The sequence below is a fragment of the Centruroides vittatus genome, unplaced genomic scaffold (genome assembly GCF_030686945.1).
Source record: "Centruroides vittatus isolate TY-2023 unplaced genomic scaffold, ASM3068694v2 contig_884, whole genome shotgun sequence".
NCBI classification, from domain to species: domain Eukaryota; kingdom Metazoa; phylum Arthropoda; class Arachnida; order Scorpiones; family Buthidae; genus Centruroides; species Centruroides vittatus.
Window position 1 is genome coordinate 2,770,700 of NW_027122576.1, and position 19,925 is coordinate 2,790,624.

Genomic DNA, 19,925 nt, shown 5'->3' on the forward strand with positions numbered 1-19,925 from the left:
TAAATGGAGTTAGATAGGAGTAAAGGTAAACTTATAGCGGAGTCTGTGGATGATTTGGGTTCAGTTTGAAGTGTTATCAAAAGGTTACCGAGTAGATCTTTAAAGATATTTCTAAACGGCACCTTAAAGTATGTTTTTTTACTAGAGCCTGAAGGGTAAAATGTGAGTAGAATAAGGAATACTTTGAACAAACTTTAAAGGATGCTTGGAGTAGAATGAAAAGATGAGTTTTGGTTGCAACCCTTGAGTGTTTTCAATTGAACTTATGCTAATTTTTTTAATTCAGCACTTAATTAAGGCTTCGAATTGAAGGCTTTGAGGGTTATATAAAGCATTTGAATGCTACTGTAAGATACTTCGAATGATTATTTGGAGCGAGTTAAAGCGATAGTTTAACAGTTGAAAGATTGATATGATATGTTATAAGTTAAAATGTTTAATATTTAATATTTTAGACACTTCGAATCGATATTTAGGGAAAGGAGGCTTAAAAATGGTTTAAAATTCTTAAAATTCTTTCTAAAATGGATAAAATGCTTAGAAAATTGCCTAAAATGCTTTAAAATATTTAGAAAATTGCAGAAAAATAGCTTCAGAATAGTCTCCATAAATAAATAAAATAGAAAAAATGTATCTGTTAAACAATCTTTGAACGAGAAACTTTAAAGAATGGATCAGACAAAAACATATTTATTAAACAGGTTAGAAACAAATTATATATACAATATATATATATATATTAAAATTCTATCAATAAAATTAATTTTTTCCTGTATATTTGATGCATAGAATCAAAATACTACACTCCAATCTCCAGATGAGTTAGAAGATGATACACTTATGGATAGGAGGATGGAAGGGAGGACTTATTTTCTTCTTTTACACTTTTACAAGTTGACATGTATACGTATAATTTAGTTTCAAAAATTAGATCGTCCTATGCGAGATCGTAAAATAAGAGCAACACTCGTGTTACACTTGAAGCTAAAATCATAAATTATCTTCTAAAAGTTTCGTCGTAGAGGAATGTCTCGGGTATAAAATACACCCAAAAAATATTAGAACAAACATTTATACACACATTCTCTTTAGTAATCAATATTAAACAGTAAACGGGAGCTGCGTCACACAGGAACGTCTCCCGAATAAAATCATTTAAACGGGTTAAAAATATTTATAAAACTTTTTAAAACTTCCGTTAATTAATTTAAATTCTTAAAATAATTTAATGATTTTTCTCGTTTAAAATTAATAACATCGCTCGCTTTTACCATTCGATTTCTACATGTGGAGGAGCGTGGAGAAGATGGGGATTGGATCACGTGACCGATTGGCGGGAGAGGATGGTTAGGAAATATTCGGAGGGTGTTAGAAAGTAACTTTTAGTTAAAAATGTTATTGGAGTTAGGCAAACAGATCATTTTCCGAAAGCGAATATTGGAAAAGTGGATGTCCGGAGCGATATCCGTTTTCATCCTGGACGGAATTCCGTTATACGAATTCATTTATAGCGAAAATGCATAATGATGTACGTAAACGGATGCCTGGTCGACATTCCTATCGGATTGAATAACAAAATTAAAGTTTAGAACCTCCAACAAACGCATACTTTGTTCACAAAAATAGCCTTTGATATTGTTGGAGAAATGGTGAGGATGCGGCAAGATATGAAAAATTCTTACGGAATTTTTTTATTTTTTCTGTTGGGGAAGTTAAGAAAAACGTATTTAAAATTGTTTTTATTTCTTTTCTCGCTTTCTACTTTTTTTATTTTATCATATTTTTTCTTGTTTTTGTAATTTGTTATTTGTCGCAAAGGTATTGTTTTCTTGAAAAATCGATGTCGAGATTTCCGAAGTGAGATACGCCTTTGGAAGTGTTCTCCACATGATTTGACTACTTTCAAGTGATGTATGTATGTGTGTCTGTCTGTGTGTTTGTATGTCTCTCTCTCTTTCTTTGTGTCTATTGTCTGCGCGTCTATATGTATGTCTCTGTATAGATGAAGCTCCCTTGTTTCTCTCTTCTTCTCTGGTTTTTTAAACTCTCTCTGTGTTTATAAGAATGAACACACACACATAGGAATGATGCCTCTCTCTCCCTTTACAGTACATGTCTGTTGACTGTGCATTTAAGTGTATGTCTGTGTGTATATATGACTCCCCTTCTCTGTGTTTGTATGTATTTATAATATACACAGGAATGGTGTAGCTATGTAAACATTGCTGTGAATAAAAAATGGAACCGTATAGAATGGTTGCGTGTAGCGATGATTCCATATAGAGTGGTTGCATGTAGGAGTGAATTGTGTAAAGGAATGATTTCGTGCAGGGTAGTTCAACAGCGTGTAGGAGTAAGTTGTGTTTGTTAAAGTAGATATACAGATCAAATATGCGAGTGAATGAATGAGTGGTAAGTGTGAAAATGATTGAACAGAGATATCAATTTATCGATGCACGCGTATGTATATCACATTTCTTACAGTACGCTGTCTTACGTACAGTACGTATAAATTTAACTATATCGATGCGTAAGGTACCTCGTGCCATTTGTCTCTAATCGAATACGTCATTTAAGTGCAGTACATTTTATATAAATTTCGAAAACACGTGAGAAGATAACCTATGTGTTTATGGTTAACTTTAAGCATCACTCATAACAGAGAAAATAGTTTAACATAAAGAAACGATCATAGAATAGAGGAAGAACAAAGCGATTTCCATCCGATTCTCTATTGATTTTCAATTTCCCAAGCATTCATCTATAAAAATGTATTATTATTATTAATGAATAAAATACAAAAATTCATACGTATAAATGGGATTTTATATAATGCTAACAGTGTTACTTCTTTAGATAAATTTAAAGATAAGGAGGAGGAAGAACGAAACAACTGCAGCGGGGGAAGTGAGGGTTATTTTTCTGGAAGGGAAGATTTTTCAATAAAGACAGAAAAATGTCATTCTTAAAGAGAACTTTCTTCCATATCAGTTGCTAAAAATCAAAATAGAAAAAAGTGGATATATATCGTATATATAAAATTGATTCTACGAAATTAAGGGAAAGGAAGAGACTTGATTTGATGAATCGAACATCCTTTATCAGGGAAGAGAATTCGGGAAACAAAGATGATAGATTTAGAAATGGCTCCGTTTATGAAATAAATGGAAGAAGAAGAAGAGGAGGAGGAGGAGAAGGAGGAGGAGGGAAAAGCCAACTTATAAATGATACTTTCACTTTTTTTCAGAAGAGATTTTATAGAAAAGAAATGGCTTTTTTATTAAGCTTGTAATAACCTCGATATATAACTTGAAAAATTACATTTCATTTAATAAAAATATTATTAATTTTCTATATTTTATAAAGTATTATTTGTTTATGTGTGTGTATATATAGGATATTTCATTATTATCTTGGTTCTATAATGCATTTTCATGTCTTTCCGATCATTATCAATGTAATAAATGATAGCGATAGTGATCGGAATTGATTAAGAAAAATGCGAATTTTAAAGCACGTCTCGATTTTAAAAATGGAATTTTTAGTAAAAGGAAACGTCGAATGGCAATTAAAATTAAATATAATCAAACCTCTTAACAACGGACACTGATCGAGACATTAAAAATTGGCCGGTGTTCGGATGGCCGTTCTTAAGAAATTATTTCGTATTTTGTTCAAGGGGGAAGTTCCTGAAAATACGGCCGCTGTTGGGAGGTAGTCGTTATCACAGGATCGACTATACAATTAATAGAAAATAGTTCCGTAGAGATGCTAACTTTTGAAGGGCGATACCGTGGATTTAAACACTATTTTTTAAGGTTATCGCGAATTTAAGAATACTCTTTTAGTGTCCATTATTAGGGGAGTTAAAAATTAAAATGATCCTTAAATTTAGAAACTGGTAAAGGAACTGCACCTTAAATTCCAAACAATAAACTAAACACGTCTCCTCATTACAGTAAACTTTCTGAAGAGAGAGAAAATTTCTACAATAATTTCAATGTCATTTTATAAATTTTAAGACCATATTTTTGCCTTAAATACAAGAAAATCCTTTAATACTACGATTAAAATAAGATATAAACACATTATCGTATATTTTAAATCATTTTTTATATTAAAAAAAATGCCATTTTCTGAGGCAGATACGAGAAGTTTGATCGGAAGTTCCGTCTCTTTGACGTCGAATTTATTTATTTATTTTAAATAAATAAATAAATAAATGATTGAAATACGTAGTGAAGATGTTTTAGATATTATTTTTCGATATTTTAAAAGTCCATTAGTTAAAAATATTTTTTTATAAAGATTTTCTTTATTCTTTTAAACTTCTATAATTGAGTCTAAGAGGAATTGATTTTATTTTTTATTATTCTTATTTTATGTTTAATCTTAAAAACGTTATTTATTTATATAAAATTTTTTAATAATTGCTTGAGAATATTTTATTATTATTTTATTTTGTTATTATTATTATTATTTTTTTATTTAGAAGATATTTTGGAAAGAAGCATTACAGTTTTTACTATTCCCTAGATTTTTCTATTCTTTTGTCAACAAAAATTTGATGTAATCGTCTTAAAAATTCGGTATATTTGTAGAAAAAATTTCAAATCCACAAATTTAATATTTTATTTTATGTAAATCTTTTTTTAAAATTTGTTCTGTCTGATATAAATCTTTAGTAATTCTTATATAAATACGAGGTTCTGTTTAAATAATCATTTTGCCTTGAAAAAATTATAGGTGAACGTATTTATTTATAAATATCTGTTGAATTTAAATTCAGGATGATGGATTTTCCATCATCATCATCCTTAATTCCAATTAGATACATATTTCTACATAACGTTAAATAGATGAAAACTCATCATCCTTATCCTTAAATTTAATTGAATAGATATACATAGTTCAACAGATGAATGTTCCATCATCATCATCTTCATCATTCTTAACTTAAATTCAACAGATATTTATGGATAAATGTGTATATTATCTATGTCTTTAGATATCTTAATTAAGGATGTTGGACGTTTCATTATCATCATCATCATCATCAAATAATAATACAAAATATGTTGTAAGATAACCTAGAAAATTTTTTAGATTAGTAGATATAATTAAGATATAAAACGAACATTTCATGCGATTAAACACGTTAAATTTTAATTAAAACAGAATAATTTCGTGCCAACCCATTAAATAAAATATACTTAAACTGAATTTTTAGGTAATTTACATAGAAAACTTTTTGTCGGTTCCATAACTTAACATACAAAGTGGTCAAAAATTTGATTAATCACTGTAAAAAAACCAGATTCCTGACACATTTAAACGCTTTATTACTTATAAATTTCATAAATTATAATGCTTTGAAGCATCGATTTTTGGGCCACGGTATGTATATTTTATTAAATTATATTCGAGAAATTTCAATATGTTACATCATCTAAATGGCTTGACTGTGTATATATACGTCATCAATATATAAAAAACGGAAACGGAAACCCGACAAATAATTTGATTAAGAAAGAAAGTGAAGTAAATGAAATTCGTAGAAATTAATAGCATTCTGTCGAAAGATCATTAGAAGGACAGAAAAAAATAATAAAAAAAAATAAATCTAAAATTATCATTAAAACAGTTTTAACTTAAGTTGAGTGAAGGATGAATTTATTACTTTTTATCAACTAACTTATTATGTAGATGATTCCGAGAGAAACGATTAAATTAATTCGCTTTAAATTATTTAACATTTATCTAGATCGATAGAAGGAGAGAATCTTGCTAAATATATTAGCAATTAAATTATCTAGATAATTCCCCAGATAATTATCTTAAAATATGATTCTTCGTAACGTCGAATTACTAAAGTCAAAACTAATTAGTTTCCATCATTAGATAATGAGCAAAACGGGAGTTAGTTTTCTATATAATACTATTTTAAGCAAATCAATTATATTTTAAATAATAAATATTTAATCATATCTAGTGATCCATTAACATTATTTAATGATTAATGTCGAAATTGTCATGTTACCGAGTGTTAAAAATTAACGAATGAAGATAAAATATTTGAGAAAGTTTTAAGTATAATTTAATAAAAATTCGTGTAAATTTATGTCTTCCAGCTTGTTTTTATCTTAAAATATCACGTCTATATTATCTAAAAATTTAATTTTCATTTATTTTACTTAAAAATTTCGATAAAATTCGTTAAAAATAGTTTCGGATGTTACGCGCTTATCTACGTACAGTACTTAAGCTAAAATTTTTACTCGGTTTTAAGTAAAATTTATCGAGTTTTAACCGAATAAAATTATTATTTTATATCATTTATATATAATTAAATATATAAATAATGTTATCCTTAAAAATTTTATCCGGATTATATTACTATATTATATTAATTAGAGCAGTTAAATGAGGAACGAAAGCTGACGATGCTGAAGCATTAATCATATTTAATTAAGATTCTATACGTATATATATTATGATTATATTCATTAATTCGCTTCTTAAATTCGGTTTTAAATCATTAGAGATGTTATATATGGTAAATAGAATATATGTAATGGTATCAAGTTATTTTGACCGTTTCTGATTTCGTTTCTTAGACTTTCCATGATGAAATTCCGGATTTTGAATCCCTTAGTGGGTCTTATTTTATCATTCTGGACATTTTGTGATATATGGAAGGTAAATATGATATATCTCTTATTGTATTTTTATGTTCGGGACGTGGATCCTTTTTCAAAATCATTTTACATTCCTTTAGCAAAAAGTTAATAGAAAATAAACAAGTTTTCTTCACTGTTAAACATGATTCACCTGTTTTTTGCAACCCCGTTTTACCTTTAAATGAAAAATGGATTGTCAAAATAAATGGTTTAAGGATGATAAGCTGCAGAACTGAAAAAAAATAAAGTAAAAAAAATAATATCCTATTTTAGAAAATGAAGAGATAATTAGAGTTATCGAACTTTAAATGCTAGGCTATCGAATTACATCGACTCAACTTTAAGCGCTTAATCTAGTTACTTAAATAAATTTTATCTAGAAAACAAGCTAAATAATAAAATATTTAGATAATTTACTATATATTTAAATGTTGTTTTATATTATTTATAGTATAAATTAATTTATAAAACTGTTTTCTTATAAACATCTTCATAAGTAACTCTATATAATAGTGGAAGATTATTTTAAGATTAATGATGATGATGATGATCTAGATAGTTAAGAAGTTAGGTCTAGATTAGACCTAACTTCTTAAGTATCTAGATTTATCTTCTTAATTAGAAGTTGAATCAATCTGGATAAATTAGGTATAATTTTGTTGATGCGAACTTCAAGATGCTTTCTTATTGTTTGAATCAATTGTTTGATTATATGGATCATATTACAGCTAAATTATGTAGAAAATTGCACGTATAATCGAACATTTCATTCATTATCTGGTCATGTAGAAAGTGATATATATATATATATAGAATTTATTTTTCTATCATAGATTGTAACATAACTTGATAATTTTTTCGCATAAATCTTAAGCAATTTTTCTTTCCAAAACAGTGATAATTATTGGTTGTTTTTCATAATTATAAAAGGTAATGATTAAAAATATATAAATAATTCATTTATTTTGATCAAAAAGATGGTTTTCGATAAAAAAAATTAAATAGATAAAATAAAAAAATTATTAATTATATATTTTTAATGTAATTTATAACCCAATTAGAAATAAATTATACATTTTTTTTGTTTTCACTATATTATACCAGTTTATCAAAAACGGGCAAGCTTTAGCTAGTAATTTCAATAAATATTACTTTAAATATCAAAATGTTTTATTTTTATTTTATTTTTACATTACCATTCACCATTCAAGACATCAAAGTTAAATATGTAATTCTGCTATTATGTAGTTGTGTAGAGTTATTTCACTTCGGAGGTTCATGGTCAGGTTTTTCTATGAGAAGGGCATAATAAGTTTGGAAACCATTGGTCTACAGAATGTAGCTTAATTTATTAGCTAATGAGCCTATCGTAATTCATCTAACCTATTTGCAACGATTAGCTAACGTGTAAATAACTTATGTACTAATATATTTGTTAATTTACACCAATTAAATATACACGAATAACATAGTTAATGGCTAAATTTATCTAAATAAAGGAATATTTACTTTCCATCATCAATAAACCAAGATCAATGTAAATAAAAATCTTGTTTATCTCTTATTAATCATGTTATTAATCTGGATAAAGATGTAATCTCTGCTGATACTATTCAGCGAAGAATAGTGATATTCTAACAAATATATATGATAATTAAATTCTATTTTATCAATGTAATGACCTACAGTCATATTAGTTCCAGATAATTGATTAAAAAATTCCATTAAATACTTTTAAATCGCAAATATCTAAGCTTATCCTAGTTTAAGTAGAATTTATCTGAATGATGCCAATCAATTTGGCGTAATTCAATTTAACTTAGTAAAAGAACGATGACAGATAAAGCAAAATTATCTCTAAATATAACTATTAATCCATCATAATTTATCTGGATAAAAGCGAATTTTATCTGATGGATCCTAATTATCGGATTAGGGAATTTCTCTCATAACCTTCTGACATATTTACAGCTATTGTCTATAAAAAATATATATATTTAAAAAAAAGCCGTTAATGTAAGTTAAACGGTAACCAAGGAAACTCGAGAGTCCAAAGGCAGGGAGGAGTGGAAAAAAAAATGATAAAACAATGGGATGCAGACCGGTTCAAAGCGACATGTGATCACAATTAACAATCTTTTGTTACGACATCCATAAAAAAAAGCGTCTTTATCTAAGCGAAACATTTCCTTTGGGAATGGATCAGAGACTTGTTTACTAGCGAGGTTGACCCCATCCCTAGAGAAAATCCCATCCCCCTCCCAAAATACGATTGGCTGAAGCTATAGATGCGGCCTTGAAGTGCCTCCTACCATTAGATAATCAGTCGTCTTGGTGACGGTCGCTATGACAACCGGTTGAGTCGAAGAGGAAGAGGGAGATTCTCTCCAACTTCCACCTTAAAAAAAAGAGAAAAAACCATACAAAAAATAAAATAAAACAACTTAATTCTGTCACGAGCAATTAAATTTTATTAAGTTTTAAACGATTTCCAAATTCTAATTTAAACGGTTACTGAGAAACAAAAGGACAATTCGAACGAAATAATAATAAAGTTTCTTAAAAGTCTCGTCATTGGTCTCATGAACTTAGGTTGTTGACACTGCAGTCACGTGACCGGGCCATCTATCAAGCGCCGATAATCGTGATTATAGTCACGTAATCGTCTTAGCAGTTGCGGTCACGTGATTGATACAGTGCCGTTAATCGATATTGTGATCACATTATCGCCGTTACGTGACACGATATATAATCACGTGATTTATAAGGATGGAGGAGACGTTTATGAATATTTAGAAGAGAATTTGATTGCACGGCTATCCTCGTCCGTGGGTTCGGAATAAAAGTATTTTCTTAAATTTTGTTTCTTTTTTACGGTGAGAGTGATATTATATATATAAAAAAGTCCTTTGAAATTTCTCCAAAACTTTCTACCATTTCTGAAATCGTTAGGTAAAAGCTTCCACTTTCTTGGACAGGAAATCAATGTTTGGTAATTGGAGAAGGATGAAAGTCTGTAACCCATTTCTACCGTCTTTGTGTTAATTAATTTATAATCAGCACCTTATTGTTAAAAGGATCCTTCATTGTTTATCATACGACAAAATTTTTCCCTTACTTTCATTTTAACGCTTTAAAATTTTCCAAGAGAGTTTCTTAAATTGTTAGAATATTTAAAATCAACAAACAATGTAGGAATTTTACATACACACTAATTAACTTTATAAATCATAATAAATATATTTTTATCCTACAGTAATTGGTGTGCAGCATTTGAATTGTTGTAAAACTATTAAATATAATAAATTTTATACCTTTTTAATACTTTAAATACATCGAAATTAATTAAAAATGCCGTTAAAACTAATTTTTTAAAAATAAATTTCACTTTATAAGATATGCCCATTAAAACTTATATTAAAAAATTTTAGCCAATTAAAAAATATTTTAAATTATACCATAAGTTATTAACCAATCAACGCCCGATTCGTCGTGTAAATATTTAAAATACTAAACATAAATTATAATGTAATTTTCGATAACCAATGAAAGCGCGTTATATTATTACGAAACATTCTCGGATTGACTGTTTTAAAAAAAATGTAATTTATTTAAATTATTGCAGTTTTAATTTAACGAAATTTTAAATATAAATTAAAATTCGTGAATAAATTATAGTTTTAATTATCATTTACAATGTATTCATCGAGATTATATATTCTTTAAATTTATTTAAAGTTTATAAATGTTTATATAATAATTTTAAATGTTTAGAATTATATAAAAGTCGTTAAAAGTAGCACGTTTCAGTTGTTGAATCTTCAAAATCCTATAAAGTTTAATTTACAATCTGTATAATTATAATTATAATAATTTATGTAACAATAAACGAATCATAACTACACGATTTTAATATTAAACTTTCATGTTTAAATTAAAATGATTTGTTTTCCTTTAATTCATCTATACGAATATTTTAACTTTTTAATTAAAATTCCTTATTTATTATATATTTTTGAAGTTTATTTCACTATAAATTAATATATAAATGACTTTATTCTTTAATAAGAATATTAAAATCGGAAAAAAATTATGTTTATAAATACTTATAAAAGTTTTAATTAAAAATGTTTTAAATATTGTTATTATTACTATTATTTTTAATTAATTAATAAAACAGAAAATATATTTATAAAATAAATTTGTGCTTATTATTAAATATATTTACATAATGAAACGAATTAATTTAGTTTAAAAATAAATATCTTAATACTTAATTTTGTTTTAAAGCGATTTTAAATAGTTTTTAAAAAATAGAATTTTAAGTTAATTTAAAATTTTAAATTATATTATTATATATACAGTAAAACCTGTATAAACCGGAATCTCACGGTACCGAATAGTTTTCCGGTTTGGCAGGTTTCCGTTTTGAACAGGTTTTACTGTAATATAAAATATTGTTAAATTATTTTTAAAATTTAAAAAAATCAGAATAGAATAAATATTTTTTAGCATTTAATGGAAGGTTTTTTTTCTTTATATTTATACGTTAAAAATATTTTTCAAACTTGAAAATTTATATTTTTATATATAAATAGGGACTATATATTTTTAAAGTGTTTATAGACGTCGTAAGCTTTACTAGAATAGTTTCTTTAAGCACTTGAAATTTAAACTTTATATATAAATGGTTTAGAAAGGAAAAATAAATAAACTATTTAGAAAAGAATTACAGTAAAAACTGTCTAAAACGGAAAAATATCGGTACTGTGCGATCCGGCTTACACAGGTTTTACTGTATATTAAAATTTGAAATTTTGAATTAAAAAATGTTTATTTAAATCATTAAGTATAGATGTTTACCAATTAAAGATTAATACCTTTCAAGTTAATCCCTGGAAGTAACCTCAAGCATGAGATATCCGCAGATAAGTTAACTGCAGACGTTTGTAATTAATGATGTACAGTACAGTGCACTCACTACTAGAAAATTTAACTTCTACACGTTATTTGAATATGAATTTTATTTTAAATAATAGTAATTTAATAAAAAAATTATTTAAATATTCCTCTAACGAATATTACATCATTTGTAGGCCATATAAAAAATTTAAGAAGATAAATTTGTATTTAATAGGCCTACTCATTATTTTATATAATTTATTTTTTTAATTTGTTAAATCTTCTATAATTATGCAAACAAATAAAAAAAATGGTTACAATATTCTTAATTAAAATTTAATTGGAAATTTACGTCACGAGAAAAACCGTACAGGACGATATCCGAAGCATTTTATCACTCAAAAAACAGGGGAAAAAATTATTTATAGGTAAATTAATTTAATATAAAATCGATTAAAAATAAAATTAAACTTAATGGTAATTAAGATACCATTAGATAATTTAAAAATTAAATTCGAATTAATTTGTTTAACTTAATTCGTGTTATTTACTCCCGTTTGTAACTAACTTAAACACAGCATCAGACCCCAGTAGTGATGACGTAAATTCCAGCACCTTAAGTACTATTTACTTCCGTTTAATGACGTCACCGGAGCATTAGGTACTTCCGGTGGACTTCCCCTCTTCATCCCCAGATCGCCGGGATTAGGGAGGAGATTAATACGAAAAGGACGACGGGATACGACATGACAAATTGTATCTTTACCACTGGTCATGATGATATCAGTCGCCATATTAATTTTCTCGGATGATGAATGGTAACATATCTGAGAAGAACTTTTCCTTCGATTTTCTTTTCGGAAACGATTATCTTAATCTCTAATCTTTAATAGGATTGGACGTTTTCTTGGTAACTAGACGATAATGTGGAATTGGTTTAGTGGTCTTTTTTTTCCTCTCCTCCTTTCATATATATATATATATTTATATAAATAGGCCTTATATAAACTTATCTGTTAGTAATTATAGTCGAATAAAGATAAAGAAAGCTTAGGAAACAAGTTACAAAACTTCACTAATTCTTCGAACTTGATGTATATTTTTATATTTTTACTTCCTCCTGATGAAATTCTTCGTAAATTTAACTAGTCATTAAGAGGTTCAAAGTCAGTTTTTTAATGTTAAAATTTTATTACGATAGAAATTAATACAGACAAAATGATTTTTTAATTTAAAATAGTTTCAAAGTTATTTTAAAAAAAAATAAATTATAAATAAAAGTTCTTAACAGTTCTTTAGAAGAGATAAAATTTCATTATCCTGCATTTTAAGCTTTCTTTGTCGATTAGTTTGAAAAAAAAGATCGTTGTTTGTAGTTAAAAAGCTTGGAAAGAATTCCTTTTAAAAATTTAAAAACTTGGCATTTAATTCTAAATTTTATATAACTCGATTATAAATGTATAAATTACGGTTAAATGTAATTAATTCGTTGAATAAAAAAATACTTCAGGATGGACGTAATTACTTTGAAACATAAATCGCACTTCGAGAATTTTTCTGATAAAATTGACTTACATCAACTTTACTCATGGCTGGGCCACAGGAATTACCCAAGTTTGCGTGTAATACGGGTTTGACCATCGAGTAATGGGCATTCCACTACTCTTGTGCGACATTTAATCAACTATAGAGCACCATGGCGTAAGCATATTACTAAAAATTGTTTTTCTGTTTAATAACATACTAAAATATATTCTTCTATAGACATTTTAATTGTTTTTAACAATTAAAATACGATTAAAAACGATTAATATATAAATTTTGATATATTGATAATTTTTTAAATAAATAAATATTAAATAAAATATCTTTTTATAAGGACTAAATGTATCTACTGAAGCTAAATAATTAGAAAATTGTATTTATTTTCTGCATAAAACACATTTATTATACATAAATATCGTATATAGTCTTTAAAAAGGCAGAAAATATCTGCATCTGTCAATTATAATGTCTCTAACCAATCACCATCTCGAAAACCACGCCTCCAACCAATCACTGATAAGACAAGTTTCGAATACTCTCTTACTTATATCACAGAGTTCTGCCTATACTCAAAATAACTTTCTTCTAAATTTATCTCCTGAATTTATCAAAATTAATAAAATTTTTTATAATCTTATAATCCAACGTTTAACTTGAGTATAAAAACAAAATAATTATATAAAGTTTTTTACTAAAAGTTAAAATTAATGAATTGCTATGAAAGAAAAAAATATTTTTCTGTAAGGAAGTTTTTGAGGAATTTTAAACACTTAAATATTAAAAAAACAAATTAATAAATTCAACTTAATACAGTCAAACCTCTAAACAACGGCCGCCGATGGAACATAAAAGATGGCCGCTATTTAGAGGTTCGACTGTATTTCGTTTACAACTCAATAACTTTATTAACAGATCAGTGGATAATTAAGAACAAGGAATGGAAAGAATAATCGATTAATCGAAAAACAATTAAGAGAAGTCGATTTTCGTTTAAAAGGAATTAAAAAAAACAATTAAATAATTGATGATGTAATTCGATTATTGGGAAAAACTTCTTTATATATATATATATATATATTTTTTTTTTCTTTAAGCAACACATTTATTTATTTCTTAAATAAGGTTTTTATTATTTAATTTAAAGTAAAATTTATTTAAATTTTCTAGAGTTTGATAAACAGAATATTAATTAAATCGAAAGACGTTTCGTATTTGATTGTTATACTTTCGTTTCCGAAATTACTTTCGCTTGAAGGTACTTTTACTTTATCTCTTACTTATCATGGTTACACCAATCGAAGAATATATATATATATATATGTATATCGAGTTTACTTCTAAATAACGATAAGGATAATGACCTTTCGTGTTTCTTTAATAAATATACAGCAATGAAGCATCAGTGCTCATTACAACAACAAATCAAAGTTTAGCCCTAATATTACTTTCATATAACCATAGATGTTGTAAAAATCGATTTAACACACGAAAAGAAAGTTATTTACTTAAAAATAATGAAATATTTTAAAATTTTTGCGGGTAATTATTACCACTTTGACCACACCGCACGTAAGCGCGCTCTTTACTTTATAAGTACAGCGAGAGCGCTACGCTCGGTTTTTCAAGTTTATAGCTTAGTCGTAATTTATTAAACTATTATCAGAATGAAAAGATATTAAACCGCAACGATAGCATGTGTCATCGTAACAAATTCGACTGACCCACTCTTAAAATTGCAAGCCAACTCGTAGCAACTGTCTTATTTTCTACCACAAGAATCCTCCAAACAGCTGTTTGCACTTTTATTAGCTTTTCGAATGACTCGAGTTAAATCGATTTTTTTTTCTTCCTCTTTTCTCTCTTCTCCCTTCACTTTTATCTAGGAGTTACGAAAAAGTCGGTTTACCTAAGAAATCTAAAACCTTCACGCCAATTTTCTCAGTTGCATTCAATTCAATCCACTCTCATCTTACCAAAGATGATGAGTGGAGAAGGAGGAGGAGGATGGGGATGAGGAGGAGGAGGAGGAAAAGGAGGAGAACTCTTAATTCTAAAATTTGATATAATTAAGTTTCGATTTCTTTATAAAAATTATATTTATTTCCATGAATTTTTTTAATTCCCTTCGTAAATAAACGGAATCCCCATCGATTAATTGGCTATCTGTAGAGATAAAATGGCAGAGAATGGCTCCATTGCATTCCCAAAACTCCTCAATATCCGAGCAGACTTTTACAATTGGTACCGACTTCCTTAATGGACTTCTCCTCCTGGCAATTTTTCCCAAACTTCTGTGCTGCTAGAACTGGTCATGCGCTCTCGGTGTGGTCCTGTTTCCAAATATTGTCTTCACCAAGAATTTTCTTGGATTCTTTCCAGAAGAATTAGTTCCCTGTTTTTTTATACGTCTCTCATCCTCTTTTTTTCTATTAATTACTGCAGCGAATAGTAAACAAACATGTAATACAATTTCCTTCCTCCTACAGTTAATTGTTTCTTAAAAATTATTTAATTATAATTATATATATATTATAATTAACTTCATTATAAATTTAATTATGTACTGTACGCTTATGCATACGTAAGCAAAGGAGAAACATTTAATCATAACTTTATTATTCTAAACTATGCTTCGATGTGTAATTTTTTTCTCTGATATTTATGTATTAAAATCCTAGCCTGGCCCTAGCAGAGAGAGATGAAGTTGAGACCCAGAAATTTTAGGGGCCCATCGTTATATTATTTGTATAAGCAGGGTCTGTGAAAGGGGGCCCAAAATGGTCTTTACGCCATTCTCTCAAGGGGCCTTGCTCTTAGCTATTACCACGCACACCTAAGTTAATGGCATTTATAGTTATTAATTGGTTAGTAATTACTTAGTAGCACGAGTAATTAATTTACGCAATTTTAAGCAGAAAAAGGTATGAATTTAGTTAAATAATTGATAAATTTATGTAAGAATTTATCACTATCGAAAGTTTAGTTCGATAGACTCCACGCACCGATAAGAATTATCGTGTAGAAAGTGATGTAACTTACTGTTAGATGTAATGATTCAAGATGAAGCAACATTTGCTGTGATGTTTGAGAGTTAAAAGAGTACAAAGATTTTCAATGCGTACATAATGGTCTGAGGAAGTTGAGGATAATTTCACTCTAATGGACGATAATGGATGCGTACATAAAGCTTCTTTAACCAATCAATATCTTATAGATTTAAGCCATGGAAGTAGCTAATAGTTCACTTGATCTAAACTTGATAAAGCATGCTTGAAGCATGCTTAATTGGTTGTATCATTTCACTATTCTCTAGTTGTTTAGAATGATAATTTCAGTAGAATTGATTACGTGTAATAAATATTTTCGTCACACAAGATGATAATCTTAACACAAACAATATTATTATAACGCGAGTTTATATATTTATAAATCGAATTTAATTATTTTTACACATTTTTTAAAGCTTAAAATGTATAGAAATTTCTTTAAATTAGCATTAAGAAGAACTACAATTCAATTAAAATATAATATAATTAACCCAATTTTCAGCTCGATTAAAGAATTATGTAATTAAAAATTTCGATATAACAGAAAATTTTGGCTTAAAATAATTATTTTGATAAGATTTTAAACTTATATCTTGGTTTAAAATAAGGATTTAAGGTCTTAGAAGATAATCCAAGATAGAGAAAAAAGAGAGCATCTCCCTTTTTATCTACAGATTGTTTACACTGATCTAAGTAATTATCTGATAAAGAAATTTGCTGGAACAGGTGACAAATGACAGAAATGTCACATATTTGTCCAAAGTGCAATTGGGAGGGAGAACATTCTTGACAATTGAATTAAAGGCGTGTCTACTTACATTAGCAGTGGCCATTTTCCGAAGCTTTCTGTAAGAGAAAAGATAAATTTTACTTTAGATAAACAGAATAAATGTTGAATTAATAGAATAAGTACATATAGATAAATACTTATATCTATACGTTAGAGAATAATAAATTATTGATAATATAATAAATTTCTCTTGTAATTTGTTCTAATGGAACGGGGAGTTCCTGTTGCAATTAGTTTAAGTAAACTTCTTTCTAAACGCTTTACCTGGATAAACTGGATATCAAAATAACATTTTATCATTCTAATAAGATTATATTTTATATTCAATATTTATTTTTCAAGTAAACTAACATGCGTTTCCACAGAATTATTGTTATTTGAGTAACTCTCGAAGAAGTATTATTACTTTCCAAACTGTTATATATATAATATGATATAACAGAGGGAAAGTATGGCGATCGGTCAAAAAAGACCCCTCCCACAAGAATTTTACATTTTTAGACTCGTAGAAGCTTGAAACGTCGAGAATTCAAAAATATTTGGAGGGTTTTTTATATGTATGCATGTTAGTATGTATGAGGGGACACGACTTTGTTCATCCACTTTAAAGCTTAATAACTCACGTGCCTTCTTTTGAAAATTTCTGAAATTTTACAGGAAAGTTTGTATTAGGGGTATTTATTCTATTAAATTTTGGTGGTTAAAGGTTGAGGGGGTTGAAAAGTACAGGTGGTCTTATGTCGTATCTCGAGTGGGGTCTGATTTAAAGATTTTATTCGTTATTATCATATACAATTTTTAAAAATAAAACTCATCTATACCCTCAAAATTAAGGTTTTTGCTATTTTATAATAATTAATAATATAAAAATTTTTTAAAAACCTCATAAGAGATGGCGCCACACACAATTTTAACTTTTTTTTTGCCGGGAAAGTTATGCAACTCACTGCTAGATTTTGCTCCTCTATAGAGATGCAAACACGATCTACACGAAGCGTTATTTTAAAGCAGTTCTAAGCACCTTCAGAATTTCTACCCCAAACACCAGAAGACTTAAATTTAATTTTATCATATATATATATATTTCTTAACTTTCAAACTTATATGTTTAAAAAAATAATAAATAAAAAATATACACTTTCTAGAGAGTAAGATGTAACGTTTAAACATTCAATGCATTTTAAGAAAAAGAAATAAATCTTAATAATTTTGTAAACATATCCACTTAGGAATTGCCTCCTACTACATTTTCTAAACGGATAATAACACAATTTGCCAAATTTCTTCACTTTCCTACACAAAAATTGATGGGGTCTACTTTTGGGAATATTAGCAATAAAATCCCTCTCCTCTCTCTCTGTAAATTTTCTTATTAAATTTTGAATTTAGCAAAGAAAAAGGAAATAATAATAATAAAAATAAAAAAGAAGGAATGTTATCTTCGCGAATTTAGGGAATAATAAACTAGAATAAAAGCAATTCCAACTTCAACCCAACCTCTTTATAACAGATTAATTGATAAAAATGTAATATCTTCTATTTACGTCATAATCTCTTTCAGTCCGACGTCACAATTGATCTTTTTTTTTTCTTCTTCCCTCCCCCTTTTTTTAATCTTTTCCCCTTTCACGTGTGTCTGCGCGTGGAAAAATTATCTCCACGTCCCTCCAAGACACAATTTCGAATGTTTGTAGCTTTAATTTTCGCTTTCAAAAAAATAATAATAAATAAATAAAGAAATAAATGGAAACAGAAAGAAAAATTCCTGCATTCATGCACATTATTTTCCTTCCCCCTTTTTTTTTTATTTTCAGTTTTACCTTGTGTTAAATGACGCTTGAAAATTGAACATTTGCAAATGGAAATATCTTCAGCTCCTTCCGAAAATATGTCAGCCAGTACGTACTGTGTGTCTGTCCGTATATATATAAGGATTTATAACATCATAAAAAAAGTTTTTGCATATCAATGGTTTATAACTTTATTTCGAGATTGGTGCCGTTTTATAACCCCGAAATTATATAGCTTTCCGGATAAATTTTATGATTGCAAATTATTTTATAATTTATAAATTATGTATATCAATTTTTATATTGCATTTGCATTTTTAAGGAATTTTTCTTCTTCTTTTTTTTTCATGTTTTAAAAATTCCGATTGATGCAATCTTTAAGCTGTTTGAAGAATTTTTTTTCAAAGTTTCTGTAGCATTTATTGATTTTAAAATTTTCGGAAATTTCAAAAATATGTATATAAAAAAAAATTTTTATTGCGATGAAATTCTAAGACATAAAAATTGCGAACTTTCATCCGAGAAAATTTGTAACAGGATATGAAAAAATACAGTAGATCGAAATTTTTGATTCGGAATATCCAAAATTCTTGTCCAAACTATTCGAAATTTTATTCCAAAATATTTCCAGTTTTGATTTAAAAAATTATCTGAAATTTTTAATTCAAATTGTCCAGAATTCTATCCAAAAGTTTAATTTGAAAAATTAATTTTTTATCCAAAATTATTCAAAATTTTAATCCAAAGCGTCTTAAATTTTATTCGGAACTTTCTTTCAAAATCTCCACATTTTCAATCCGAATTACCCAAAAGTTTAATCCAAAATATTCACATTTTTAATTCAAAATGTTCAAAATTCTCTCCGAAATTTCGGTCCAAAACATTCAAAAATTTAATTCAAAAATAACAATATTTTTGATCCAAAATATATTCAAAATTCTACCCGAAACTTTAGTTTAAAATACCCAAAATTTTAATCTCAAAAATTAATTATTTTAAAATCTAAGATTATTCAAAATTTTAATTTAAATTTTATTCGGGACTTTCGTCCAAAAATCTTCACATTTTCAACCCAAATTGCCCAAAATTTCAAATCGAAATATTCATATTTTTAATTCCAAAATACCCAAAAATTCCATTGAAAACTTTAAAAATTTCAGTGATTTTGGAA

The 19,925-nt window shown here is 27.3% G+C and overlaps 1 long non-coding RNA gene across 1 annotated transcript in view; it reads right to left on the bottom strand.

Annotated features, from left to right (window-relative positions):
• LOC136983718 (uncharacterized) overlaps positions 1-19,925 on the bottom strand; it is a 105,640-nt gene that overhangs the window by 46,311 nt on the left and 39,404 nt on the right. The window contains exon 2 of the long non-coding RNA XR_010882079.1: positions 16,993-17,020. This is a non-coding gene — a long non-coding RNA (uncharacterized lncRNA). The remainder of the gene's footprint in view (positions 1-16,992; positions 17,021-19,925) is intronic.